We start from the raw sequence: 13,019 nt of genomic DNA, 5'->3' as shown, positions 1-13,019 counted from the left end.
AATTTTTCTTTTATTCGTTCCTGGCAGGTTTTTATAGTGTATGACTAGAAGAAACTCGTTAGGACCATTACTATTTGATAGTAAGACTGATCGCACAGTTTGCAGAAACTGAAGAGAAATAAGGCGAAGCTTAAGATACACAGAGGAAGAGCAAGAGGATGATACTTTAACCACAACTGAGGAGATGGTTGAAAACCAGGAAAATCCACTACCTCCTGCGATTGCCACTGATCCAGTAAATCAGAATCCTATTCCACGCACTATGTATGATTATGCTAAACCTACTTTAACAGGAACTGAGTCAAGTATAGTTACGCCTGCTGTTGCTACAAATAATTTTGAATTATACAGCAATTTGTTCAGTTTGATAGTTTGTAGGACGAGGATCCCAACGTTCACTTGGCAAATTTCTTACAGTTTTGCGACACTTTTAAAATCAATGGCATTTCTAATGGCATCACCTTCGGTTATTTCCCTTTTCGTTGAGGAATAAGGCTAAACAATGGTTGAACTCGTTACGACAAGGGTCAATCACTACTTGGGAACAAATGACCGAAAAGTTTTTATTAAAATATTTTCCGTCGGCAAAAACAGCCAAATTACGTAATGATATCTCCTCTTTTGTGTAGATGGATTTAGAAACACTCTACGATGCATGGGAGAGATACAAGGATCTGTTGAGAAGGTGCCCTCACCATGGGTTACCACTCTGGCTACAGGTTCAAACGTTTCATAATGGCCTGTATCTTTTGACTTGACAGATGATCGATGCAACCACTGGTGGAACTATCAATAATAAGATACCTGAGCATGATTATGAATTTATAGAAGACATGAGGACAAAGCCAACGAAAACAACCGGCATTTTTAACGTCGATTGGGTGACCATGCTCTCTAATCAGGTAGAACATTTGAATAGAAAAATTGACAATTTTCTTAGTTCTTCACAGGTTCACCCAAAAATGTAGTGTGAAGCAAGTGGAGGTGGATCAATCAATTCAGAAGACCCACCCTATGGCCACAACATGGAGAACTAGCAGTTAAGTTACATGGGTAATAATCCTCGATCTCAAAATAATCCTTATAGTAACACTTACAATGTAGGTTGGAAGAACCACCCAAATTTCTCATAGGGAGGCCAAGGGAATCAAAACCACCACCTCTAGGCTTCCAACAACCACTCTATCAACAAGAGAAAAATCCGAACCTTGAGTAGATGCTAACAAAATTAATCTCGGTGTCAGAAACTCATTTTCAAAATACCGAGACAGCACTTAAGAATCAACAAGCATTGATCCAAGGGATCGAAACTCAGATAGGTCAGCTCACTAAATTGATATCTGAATGACCACAAGGTAGCCTGCCGAGTAACACTGAATCTAACCCAAGGGAGCAACTCAATGCAATTACCATTCAAGATGAGGAAGGGTTAGTTACACCTGAACCAGAACCGAGGCAAGAAACTGTGGTAAGTAAAGGTAAAGGTGAGGTGGTCCACAATAAGCAAAAACCGATAAGTAAAGAGTACAAACCTCGTGTGCCATATCCCAACGCGACAAGGAAAGACCGCACAGACGAACAATTCAGTAAATTCCTTAAATTATTAAAAAAGTTACATATTAACTTACCGTTTATTGAAGCTCTTTCGCAGATGCCAAACTCAGTTAAATTCCTAAAGGAACTTTTAACAAATAAGCAGAAGTTGGATAAGGTGTCGCATGTGGAGCTAAATGCGGTTTGCTTAGCCATACTGCAGAATAAGCTGGCCAACAAATTAAAAGATCTAGGGAGTTTTATGATTCCCTATTTAATTGATAGCCTAGATGTTAATAATGCTTTGGCTGATTTAGGGGCTAGTATCAATCTTATGCCTTACAAAATGTTTAAGCAACTAGGTATTGGGAAACCCAAACAAACTAGGATGAGTATTCAATTAGCTGATAAAACAATTAGATTTCCTAGGGGGATTATCGAAGATGTACTTGTTAAAATTGACAAATTTATATTCCCAGTTGATTTCGTTGTTCTAGACATAGAGGAGGATAGTAACGTTCCTTTAATTTTAGCGAGACCCTTTTTAGCATCTGCTAAAACAATAATTGACGTTGGCACAGGTGAACTCACACTTCGTGTGGGAGACGAAACAATCACCCTTCAAGCTCGTAATACAAGTAACACATCAAAACTTGAAGGTGGTTGTATAAATAATTCTACTAAAACCGACCATGTGGTACAACTGACTTTGTAGGAAATAAGTTCGAAGAACCTACATGAGCCATGTTCAAGCAACAACAAAAGGACCTATCTATGAAGAACTATAGCTACAAATCGAGGAACTAGATGAATGGAAGACACATAAACTGAGGACACACAATAAACCAAAACCACGCCAAGACGATCTCAATGTCGCACCAAAGCAACTTAAGGTTGGAGACAAGGTACTACTAGATGCAGCAGACCCTGGCATTGCCATTTCTGAAACTAACGGAGCAATCCCTCTTACGGTATTCAGTATTTTCCCATATGGTACAATCAAGGTAATTCATCCTAAATTCTACACTTTTAAGGTAAACAATACTTGTCTTAAACCATATGTTGATAAAATTGATAGCGGGGATAAGGAGTGTAAACTCCTCGCACCACCATGACCATGCACTAGAAAGGTAAAGTCGAGCTTAGACTATAATAAGCACTTTTCAGGAGGCAACCTGAGCACTAACAATGATAAATTCTTTACAAATTTTAGTTTTAACATCTAATCACTAACTGAGTCACTGAAACACAGGTTCTCTAATCCACACGGCAGGGCACACACCACGAGAGGAGACACAACCGTGTGAAAATAGAGCAAAAATGTTTCCCCAACACGGGATCCGATAAGTTGCCACGGCAGTGCGACATGGCCGTAGGCAATCCTGCCAAATTAACATGGGCATGAAATACGACCGTGCCCAGCAACTGTGGTCGAGCCTATCAAAATAACACAGGTGTGCGCCTGCATACACGGGTGTGGGAGAAGCAAACGAAGATTGACATGGCTGTGCAACATGGCTGTGTACACCAATGCGCCCAATTTTGAAAACCATGAAATGCGCCCAATTTCTTTATAAACACCTATTATTTATTTTATTTTTATCTTTATATTCTGAAATTATTTTTTATTTCCTTTTAATACTATTTTATCATGAGATTTTATAATTTTTATTCGGTTATTTCTTTACGATAATTATGCTTCTTTATATTTCCTAAAAAGTACCTGATTCTATCACAGTTATAAGGAGCTCCAAAGCTCACTATTACTTAGGAACTTGCAACTCCATTCGAAAAGGTTCTCCACAACGGCCAAGTCCTGCCCAACCACCACCGGAGTATCCTCCTCCACTCTTATCATTGCCTTGGCCGATTATTTTCCATAACTCCAATTCAAGGAGTTCATTCATCATTTAGGATGTTTCACTTCTCTCCCTATCTTATGATTAAATATCTATATATTTCAATATATTTATCTTTATACATTGAGGGCAATGTACATCTTAAGAGTGGGCGGTCTTTTATATCATTATTAGAAATCCCTGAATTTTATCTTATTCTCACGTGAATCACTCATATACTATTAGTATGAATTTTAATTAATTTATGATTTTTATTGATATGTCTTGAATTAAATCATAGGCATTTATGCATTGATTGTTTAAACTTTAAGACATTAGGGAATCAAGCATGAAAAGTTGATTTTTGAAGAATTAAAAACTTTTAGGTTGCTTCCCTAAGTTTAGGTATTATCTTGAGTTGAAATTCACAAGTTTAAACTTCAAAAAGCCATAATTTTTGTGAGATCTTGAGTCTTTAGGGCATATTTTATTTCTTTCATTCTCACTTTTATTATGAGTGCGTCAATATTGATTTGTGATTCTAGAACTTACTTGATTATGCATGTCAAGACCACACCATTTGATTTGATATGTCAAGATGATAAAGACACTTAGGTTTAACCCACTCACTCCAAAAAAGCCTAACTTCATAATTAACCCTTAGTGATCCCCTTTGAGCCTAACATGCCATTAATTGATTTACCCTCAATATTAACCCATATCCCATTATTGTTGAAATCCCCTAATTTGATCCCTATTTTTGTCGAGATTTGATTTGAACTAATTTCTTAGCTATGTTTTATTCTTCGTTTCAACAATTAAGTTCTATATTATTTGACTTGTTCCTAAAAAAAATCCTTACACACATTTTAGTAGTAATTCGTCGTTTTTTGAGCTTGAGTGTTAATTCCATATTCTGAGAAGAAGCTCACTTGTATTCAATTGATAATTGGTTATTTTTCTAGTTAGGTGATTTCTTCAATTCAATCTCGATTCTAACCTTTTCCTTCAGCTTGTGACCACACCCCCTAACCAAAGCCACGTTACAACCCTCTAAAGACCTTTTTGAGTGATGTATCATCTAAATATATAGTAATGGAGATTTGACTTTCATGCAAGCCTACGGTAATAACTTTTCATATTGACTAATGAGTGCTTTATTTGATGTCCTTAAACACCTCGACTGATTTGAGTGAATCTTTAGTAAGGATGTTAAACTCTATGATATTTTCATCAAAGGTGATTACTTAGATGAGGGGGTTCACCTATGTTTTCATGATAAAATGCTCAACTTGGAATGTTTGAAACTTTGATGTACTTTTAGTTGAATTTTCACTGTATGATTACTTATGGATTATGTTGAGATATTATTGATAGGGATTATAAATTAAGAAGAATTTATTTTGATTTTGAGTTGAGGATTTTGCTTGAGGACAAGCAAATGCTTAAGTGTGGGAGTATTTGATAAACCGTAATTTATACATATTTTTATCCCATGCTTAGCACATTTACGGATGGTTTCTCCTTAAATTTGGTAAATTTGATGCTTCTAATCCTTTAATTTCATGTTTTATACTTAGGTGAGCATATGAGAGTAAAAAGAGCGAGAAACGGGCCAAAAATGGAGAAAATGGACCCATTTGGGAAATCAACACGGTCTGGACTTCTTCACATAGGCGTGTCACACGGCCGTGTCCATTTGGAAGGATCGAAGCATGACTTACACGAGCAGACTACACGCCTGTGCCTATTCAACAGCCTTGACTACGGGCTGGAGTAATCGTACACAGGCGTGTCCCTACCGAGCCCAAGTATAGCCCTTCTCGAAAAAGGCCACTTGAGAGGGCTCTTAGGCATTCTATAGCCTATTGAAACACCAAAAGAGACACTTAGAATAGACACGCAGAGTAGGAAGCAAGGAATTACTCAAGGGAAGCCGATTGGTCCATCTCAGAAGCCGGATTAATCGTCAAGACTGAAGATCTCCCTTCAATTTCCATTCAGGGGTTTTGGTTTTTTTCATGTTTTGTTCTCTTTATTCTTTTGAGATGTTTTCTTTCTTAGTTATTAACTAAACCCCTTAAATACCTAAGGGGAATGAAACCTAAGACAGATCTTGTTATTATTATCTGAATTGTGTGATAAATATTTGACTTGTTCTCAATTATGTGTTATTAATTCTTGTTTTAATATTCCAGGATATTGATTCAAGTTAATGCTCTTATTCAAAGGAGGAATAGACCCTGTTCAAGAGTAAATTTGTCATAATTAAGCGGAGTTGATTGCATGCCTAGAGATAGGGTAATAAGATTTTGTCGGATTAGGGTGAAACCTAATAAGGGGATCCATAGATCGAGTTAATGCAACACTAGGGCGTTAATTTGAAAGAGATTTCAATTAATCAACCTAGGGTTAGACGTTATTAGTCTCGAGAGAGATAATATATAACTTAGGGATTTCTATGGATCAAGTCAAATGAATAAATCATCTGATTCGGAGTCAAATAACTAGTGATTAAATTGCTTAATCAATCGAGTTCTCCCAAAAGCTTTTCCCAATTTTCTCTCTGTGCATCCTTATTTTAGTTAATTAGTTTAAATAAACAAACCCCTTAATTTTAGGCTAGATAATAAAAAAGAAGTAATTACTAGTACTCTTGGTTCTTTTGGGTTCGACAATCCGGTCTTGCTAAAGCTATACTACTGTTCGATAGGTACACTTGCCTTCATCGTGATAATAGTTAGTTTCAAGAACGATTAATTATAAATTTTTAAAACCTGTTGCGAATATCACGTATCAAGTTTTTGCTTAGACATTTCATATTTCGAACATTATTCCTTTAACTATTTCTACTGTCCCAAATTCCATAATATTCCCTTTACTAAGAAAACCAATTCATGATGGAATTTCAATCAATACATTTCTCGTCATCATACCAGGATAGATCGTTTTACCAAAATTAACCTTTTTCGCTAACTGCGATGTTGCAAAAATTAAAGAATCTTTCGGTCAATCTGATATCTTTCTAGCTTATGTCTGTACTTATCAACCAACTCTCAATCTCTAATCATGCTTATAACCATTCCATCATTGAACTCTTTGGTTTCTTACCTGGAAACTCATTCAACATAAATCTCAGGAATTTCCATTATAAAACACCACTTTGGTAAGCGGGAGGGGGGCGTAGGGCCTCTGACTCAACTCTCATATACATGTAACATAGTTTTCATCATAGCAATCATATTTCAATCATGTCATTCATTTCGAGTAACTAACATTCATATTTATTTTACACTCACTTTCCAGTTATCTCATTTAAACAAGTATACTTATACACGTATTTCCATGTTTCCTAGATAATCTTACTTATCCGTTCATTAAATAAGACAAGTAAAGCACATAATATCATATAAGGGCCAAACAAACATGGATAAGTATATCACAGTCTAAACTTTCATCTTACACATCATCATATACATATCATTACAATCATATATATCAGTCCAAGCAATTTAATACATTTACTCAAGTTATATGAGCTTACCAATCATAATCATCCCAATCAATATACATGAATATTCATCTTATCAATATTTTTGATAAGTTACTCAAACACATGCATTTGTTCAAATAAATCGATCATAAACATCATGGAATTATCTATTAATCATAGATAAGCTCATTTCACCATGTACACATTTCATGAATCCTCATTCGTACCTTTCCATGTTTCAGTTCGTCATAAGTATACTTTACTCGAATATTTTAGCATCACAATCAACATGGTCGGTGTAGCTTGGTTGGAGAGCACCTTTATCTAAACAAAGTGGCTCTCAAACGTGTTGGGAGACATCACATTATCACGGATCAGTGGCATGTATAGTTTAACTTTTACACATGCTAGGTTAGTCTGAGAACCGACTAAACCATAGATCTGATACCACTAAATGTAACACCCCTCACCCGTATCCAACGTCGGGACAGGGTTCGAGGCGTTACCAGACTTAAACATTCACAACATGCAAAACCGAGCCACAAAATTTCACCAAAAATTAAAACAACTCGAACACATGCATATCGTCCCTTATATAGGTCATCGAAACCTATAACATACATTGGAGTGGCTTGGGACAAAACCAATAACTTTGAAAATCTTTAGGCAACTTAACTAATTTTCTTGCTTCGGAGAGTCACACGCCCATGTGGTCAATTTCAAGGCTATTTTCCAAGCCAATTGTCACCTTAATTACCTACATACACTTATACATTTTCATAGCAATTGACAAGGCATATTTGAGTAATTATGTATTCACAATGAAGACATAAGCATGGCATTCTTACAATAACACATAACATATTACCAACCATGCATATCAAACAAGCATATGCACATCAACAATATCAGACATAACATGAATAGCTAGATTTATCAGTCAGAATCATTAGCTCACTAAAGACCAATATATTTGGCCAAATTATAATAACACATGTTATAAAGCTAGGTCCCTACACATGCCACTCACTTGATAATTCTAGCATATGTGTTTATACTGTCAAGGTGTTGGCTTGATAGTGTGATGTTGCCTCTGAAAATCTCTAACCCCGAGTTAACCTAACAACAGTAAAAGAAATGGAAATTAGGGGGTAATATTTACGCTTAGTAAGCTCACATGAAAATAATAACCAATTTACTAACATGCTTTCCATAGTAAAACTATCCCAATTGTACATTTACACATGTTTCGGTTAAGCTATTTTCTTTAGTCACAGTCACTAAATCATTTATATCTGTAGCTACGGAACTCCAAACTAAGATCCGTCAATTTTCCTAGAAACTAGACTCATATATCTTTCCATCACAAAATTTTTAGAATTTTTGGCTTAGCCAATAAGTACATTTTATTATTTAAACTCTCCCCTATTTTGTTGTTTGACAAATTCAACCACTCTTCACTAAAATTTAATCATCTTTTTCTACCAAATTCAAATGAGGTTTCGTTTCTTTCTTCTGAAAACAAAATTCAATAAGGAATCCAACCATATAAATTATGTTCCTTAACTATTTTTGTACAATTTTTAATGGTTTTTACAATTTAGAACAGGGGATCACGAAATTAGTCTGAACCAGTCTTACAAAAATATAAATATCTCAAAATAAAAACTTTCTTTATTTTCTCTGTATCTTTTATATGAAAATAGATTCAATAAGATTTAATTCCATATCTCATTCCACTTATACTTCAACTTCTACAATTTTTGGTGATTTTTCAAAGTCACTCCCTTGCTGCTATTTTAGACTGTTTATCCCAAATTTCATTCCTTCACTAAAATTTCTTATTATCAACTTTCAAGATAATACTTATCCATATTCATCTCAAAAATTCAATCACATATCTAACTCATAATTCAAAACTCATATATTTATACTCCGGTATTATCCCACAATTTTTTTTCCATGTTAAATTTCATTTAGCAAACTTGTTTCTCCCGGTGAACACTTCGGAAAGTAACAATATCCGGTGGTTTTAGGACATAGCTCCACACCATTGGGCTAACATGTAATTGTGGCATACGCACTTAGCACCACTTTTCAAATTAACATGTATAACCATGGCATATCTACTTAGCACCACGTTACGTATTTAACCGTGGTATATCCACTTAGCACCACGTTAATGAATCAATATATGTAACCATGGCATATCCACTTAGCACCACGTACATGTTTAACCGTGGTATATCCACTTAGCACAACATTAATGAATCAATATATGTAACTGTGGCATATTCACTTAGCACCACGTTACATGTTTCAATATGTGTAATCGTGGTATATCCATTTAGCACAACGTTACACGTATAACCGTGGTATATCCACTTAGCACCACATTTTTTTATTCCAAAGGTTCAATCGAGATTTCCTCATTTAATCTCAATTCATCAACCACAAATCACCGTCTGTATCCATTAATTGAACAATACTAAAATTTATTTCATTTGCACTCTCATCACAAGTCCATTTCATTTCACAAGTCAAACATGTACTCATGAGTTTCGAGTACGTACCTGTGCTATCTCTTAGCACAACCACTCATGCAAACAAGACAATCATATGCAAGATCTCATATTCTCGGTAATCACCCATTTCTTTTAAATATCATATTCCATCAAATTTCTATTACCATCAAATTCAATACAATTATAACAAATTATATTTCATGTATATCAATAATAACATGAATAATAGGCTTATTAAATCATGAGAACTTAATTCGGATCCAGAAATGGGAATTTACCATTCTAGTCCATAACATTATATTTTCCCGATTTAAGCCCAAATCTCGATTTCCTTGATCTATAATACCACATTTAGCCTACTAATTAGTCACACTATTCATATGAGTCTAAAAATCATATTTTTACAAATTTGCATTTTGACCCCTAAACTTTTACATATTTGTACTTTTTCCCCAAGGTTCGGAAATTAAACTTCCTATTTTCTTATGTTTTATGACATGCTGATCATTTTTTCCTTCTATAGAAACATCAAATTCTCACTCTAACATGTACTTATGAACATTAGGTATTTTTACCGATTATGTCGTTTTGCTCGTTTTCACGTAAAATCGCTTAGCAAAAGTTGTTTAATACAATTTGAAGCTTCATATTCTACCATTAAACATCAAAATAAATTCATATCATTCATGGGTAAATTTTTAAACATAAATCCTAGCTCAAAATAATGGTAGAAATGAGCAAATCATGTTACCGGAATTTTAAAAATACATAGAACATTAAAAACGGAGCTCAAAATCACTTACTATTAAGCTCGAAAGCTTGGACAAAACCTAAGCATGGCTGCTCTTAGTACATTCTGTTGTAGCAAGAAGAAAGGGACACATTTGGGGTTTAAAATTTGTCTTTTAATTCATTTTACCCTTAAATGACCAAAATGCCCTTTTCACTATTCTTTCAAATTTTACCCAACCATGGCCAAATTTGTCCAACATGTTATAAAATGGTTTAATTATCATCTAAGGACCTCCCATTTAAAATTTCATGACAATTAGACACCTCTAACATGTAAAACTCAACTTTTACACTTTTTTACAATTTAGTCCTTTTTACTAAATTGAGTGCCCAAACGTCAAAATTTTTGAACGAAATTTTCACGAAATCATACCATGAAATCGTAGACCATAAAAATATAATAAAAATGAAAATTTTCTCATTGGAGTTTTGGTCCCGAAATAACTGTTCTGACTAAGCCCAAAATTGGGATGTTACATTCTTTTATTGTGTTCTCTAACCAGAACTCGGCCTTTTCAGCATCATCATTTGTTGTAGCTCGAAACGCTTCGGCCCCATACTTTTTAATTTTATCTACCGGAGGCTTACTTAATTGAACTGGATTCACTGATGGTATAACAGGAGCTTATGAAGGATTTACCGGGGGTGGGGGTTGTTGAACAGCCGGATTGGTTCTAATGTATTGGCTAAACCAGTCATTCATCATCTAATAAAAGGCTTGTCCAACCTTACCATCATGGCTACTCGTAGCTGATCTAGAATCGAATGGCGTCGTCCCTTACGTAGGAGCAGGCGCATTGCTTTCGACATCGTCCGCTACGGCTTGATTGGGATCCATTTTCTATATAAAAGCACATTTCAATGTCAGGATTCATCACACTATTGTAGTTCATAAATATGACATGTATAGATAGACTCACATATGCTATGGTTGTGACAGCCCAAAGTTGACCCTAGTCGGGAAGTGGTTTCGGGACCGCTAAACCGAGTCACCGAAATGTTTGAATGTGATACTTATTGTGTAGAATATGTAATTATGAATGTGTGAAAATTTCAAGCTTCAATTTGGTTGATTTCATGTGAATTTAGTCAATAGGACTTATGTGAGAAAATTCTAAAATGTGATAGGTCAATGTGTGAGGACCTATTAGTGCATGTGGACAAAGGGGGGGACTTGCATGTCAAATTCCCCCCCAAAGAGTAGTGGCCGGCCATGACAAGGAAGGATGGGTAAAACATGTCATGAAACATGTTTTGTTAGTGGAAGAATAAAATAAGGAGTATGGGTAATAAAGAAATGGAAAACAAAAGAAAAAAAATGTGTGTGTAGTGTTTGTCCCCCCATTGCCGTGAGCTAAAGAAGAGAAAGGGGGGGAATTTTGTTCATCCTTTTCTCATCTTCATGCTTGCCAAAAACTAGAAAGAAAAACAAAGAAAAATTTTCTCATCCTTTGGTTCATCCTTGGCCAAAAATTTTAAGGAGGAAAGAAGAAGAAAGGTGAAGAGATTCGGCCATGCATGTAGCTAGGCTAAGCTCAAGAGCAAAGGGGAAATAAAACCGATAAAGGAAAGGAAAAAGTGGTTGAATAGCTAGCGGAATCGTTCGACAACACCCGAGGTAAGTTCTTGAGTAAGAGAGCTTAAATTTCGATGTGATTAAATCATGCTCTATGTGTGGCTATTGAGCCGAATGTGCAAGGACAATATGTGCCTTGTGTTTGAGTTTCGTAAACGAAAATGAAATATGAATGTGCTATGAATTATTGTTAGATGTGCATGATTAAGTGAATGCTGTCCGGGCTAAGTCCCGAAGGCTTTGTGCTAAGTGAATATATCCGGATTAAGATCCGAAGGCCTTTGTGCGAGATACTAAATCCGGGTTAAGTCCCGAAGGCATTCGTGCGAGTTGTTAAATCCGGGTTAAGTCCCGAAGGCATTCGTGCGAGTTATTAAATCCGGGTTAAGTCCCGAAGGCATTCGTGCGAGTTGTTAAATTCGGGTTATGTCCCGAAGGCATTGTGTGAGTTACTAAAACCGGGCTATGTCCCGAAGGCATTTGAACGAGGAGCTATATCCGGTTAAATCCCGAAGGTACGTGATTTGGTAATGAATGAGCTTGCTGTAAAATTCCAGCGAATACTCGAAAAACATCCCAATATGGGGATATGTTACGTATGTGTTGAATTTAATCGAGCCCTTACAAATAAATGTTCACTCAGTTGATAAACGAGCTACCGGCCTTCGGCCAAGTTAGTTTATTGTGTATGTACATAAGGGTTGTTAATGTTGTGAAGCAAGTTTGATATCGGTAAATTGCGTATTATGAAATATTCCGTTTAGCTAAATGTGTGCTATTCTTTGTGCATGCTGGAATTCCTTGCTCAAACTTACTAAGCATAAATTGCTTACTCGTTACATTGCTCCTCTGTTTTATAGATTTTTGGTTCTCCAGCTATCGGACTCGGGATCTTGAAGTCGAAGTCGCCCACACTATCAAAGGCTCTTTTGGGTACTATTTTGGTTGAATTTTGTTATGGCATGTATAGGACTACCCGTTGTTGTCTTTCGAGTACTTTATGAAATGTATAAGTGTACAGCCATGCGAAAATGGCTTGTAGAAGTGGAGTATGGCATTAGACCATTCGTATTTATGAATGTATAGATGGTTTCATGATGTAACTATGTGGGAATGGAAGTGTTGAGCAAATGATCAGCCACTAGAATGGCTAAGTATGATCATATGTGGGCTTATGTATGACAAGGCCCTAGTTGGTCCATGAAACCCCAAATTAGGTAAGGTTCACTTTGAAAACAGAAGCTGATAGCAGCAGTGGTGTG

At 35.8% G+C, this 13,019-nt stretch overlaps 1 non-coding gene across 1 annotated transcript; it reads right to left on the bottom strand.

The window, feature by feature from the left end:
* Positions 1 to 596: 596 nt before the first annotated feature.
* On the bottom strand, positions 597 to 703 carry LOC121228629 (small nucleolar RNA R71). The gene has a single exon (XR_005926205.1). It is a non-coding gene; the product is annotated as a small nucleolar RNA R71 (small nucleolar RNA).
* Between the last annotated feature and the right edge of the window lie 12,316 nt (positions 704 to 13,019).

Source organism: Gossypium hirsutum, chromosome A04 (assembly GCF_007990345.1).
Source record: "Gossypium hirsutum isolate 1008001.06 chromosome A04, Gossypium_hirsutum_v2.1, whole genome shotgun sequence".
Taxonomy (NCBI): Eukaryota; Viridiplantae; Streptophyta; class Magnoliopsida; order Malvales; family Malvaceae; genus Gossypium; species Gossypium hirsutum.
Note: the sequence above shows the minus strand (reverse complement) of the source record. Positions and strands in the feature narration are given on the sequence as shown.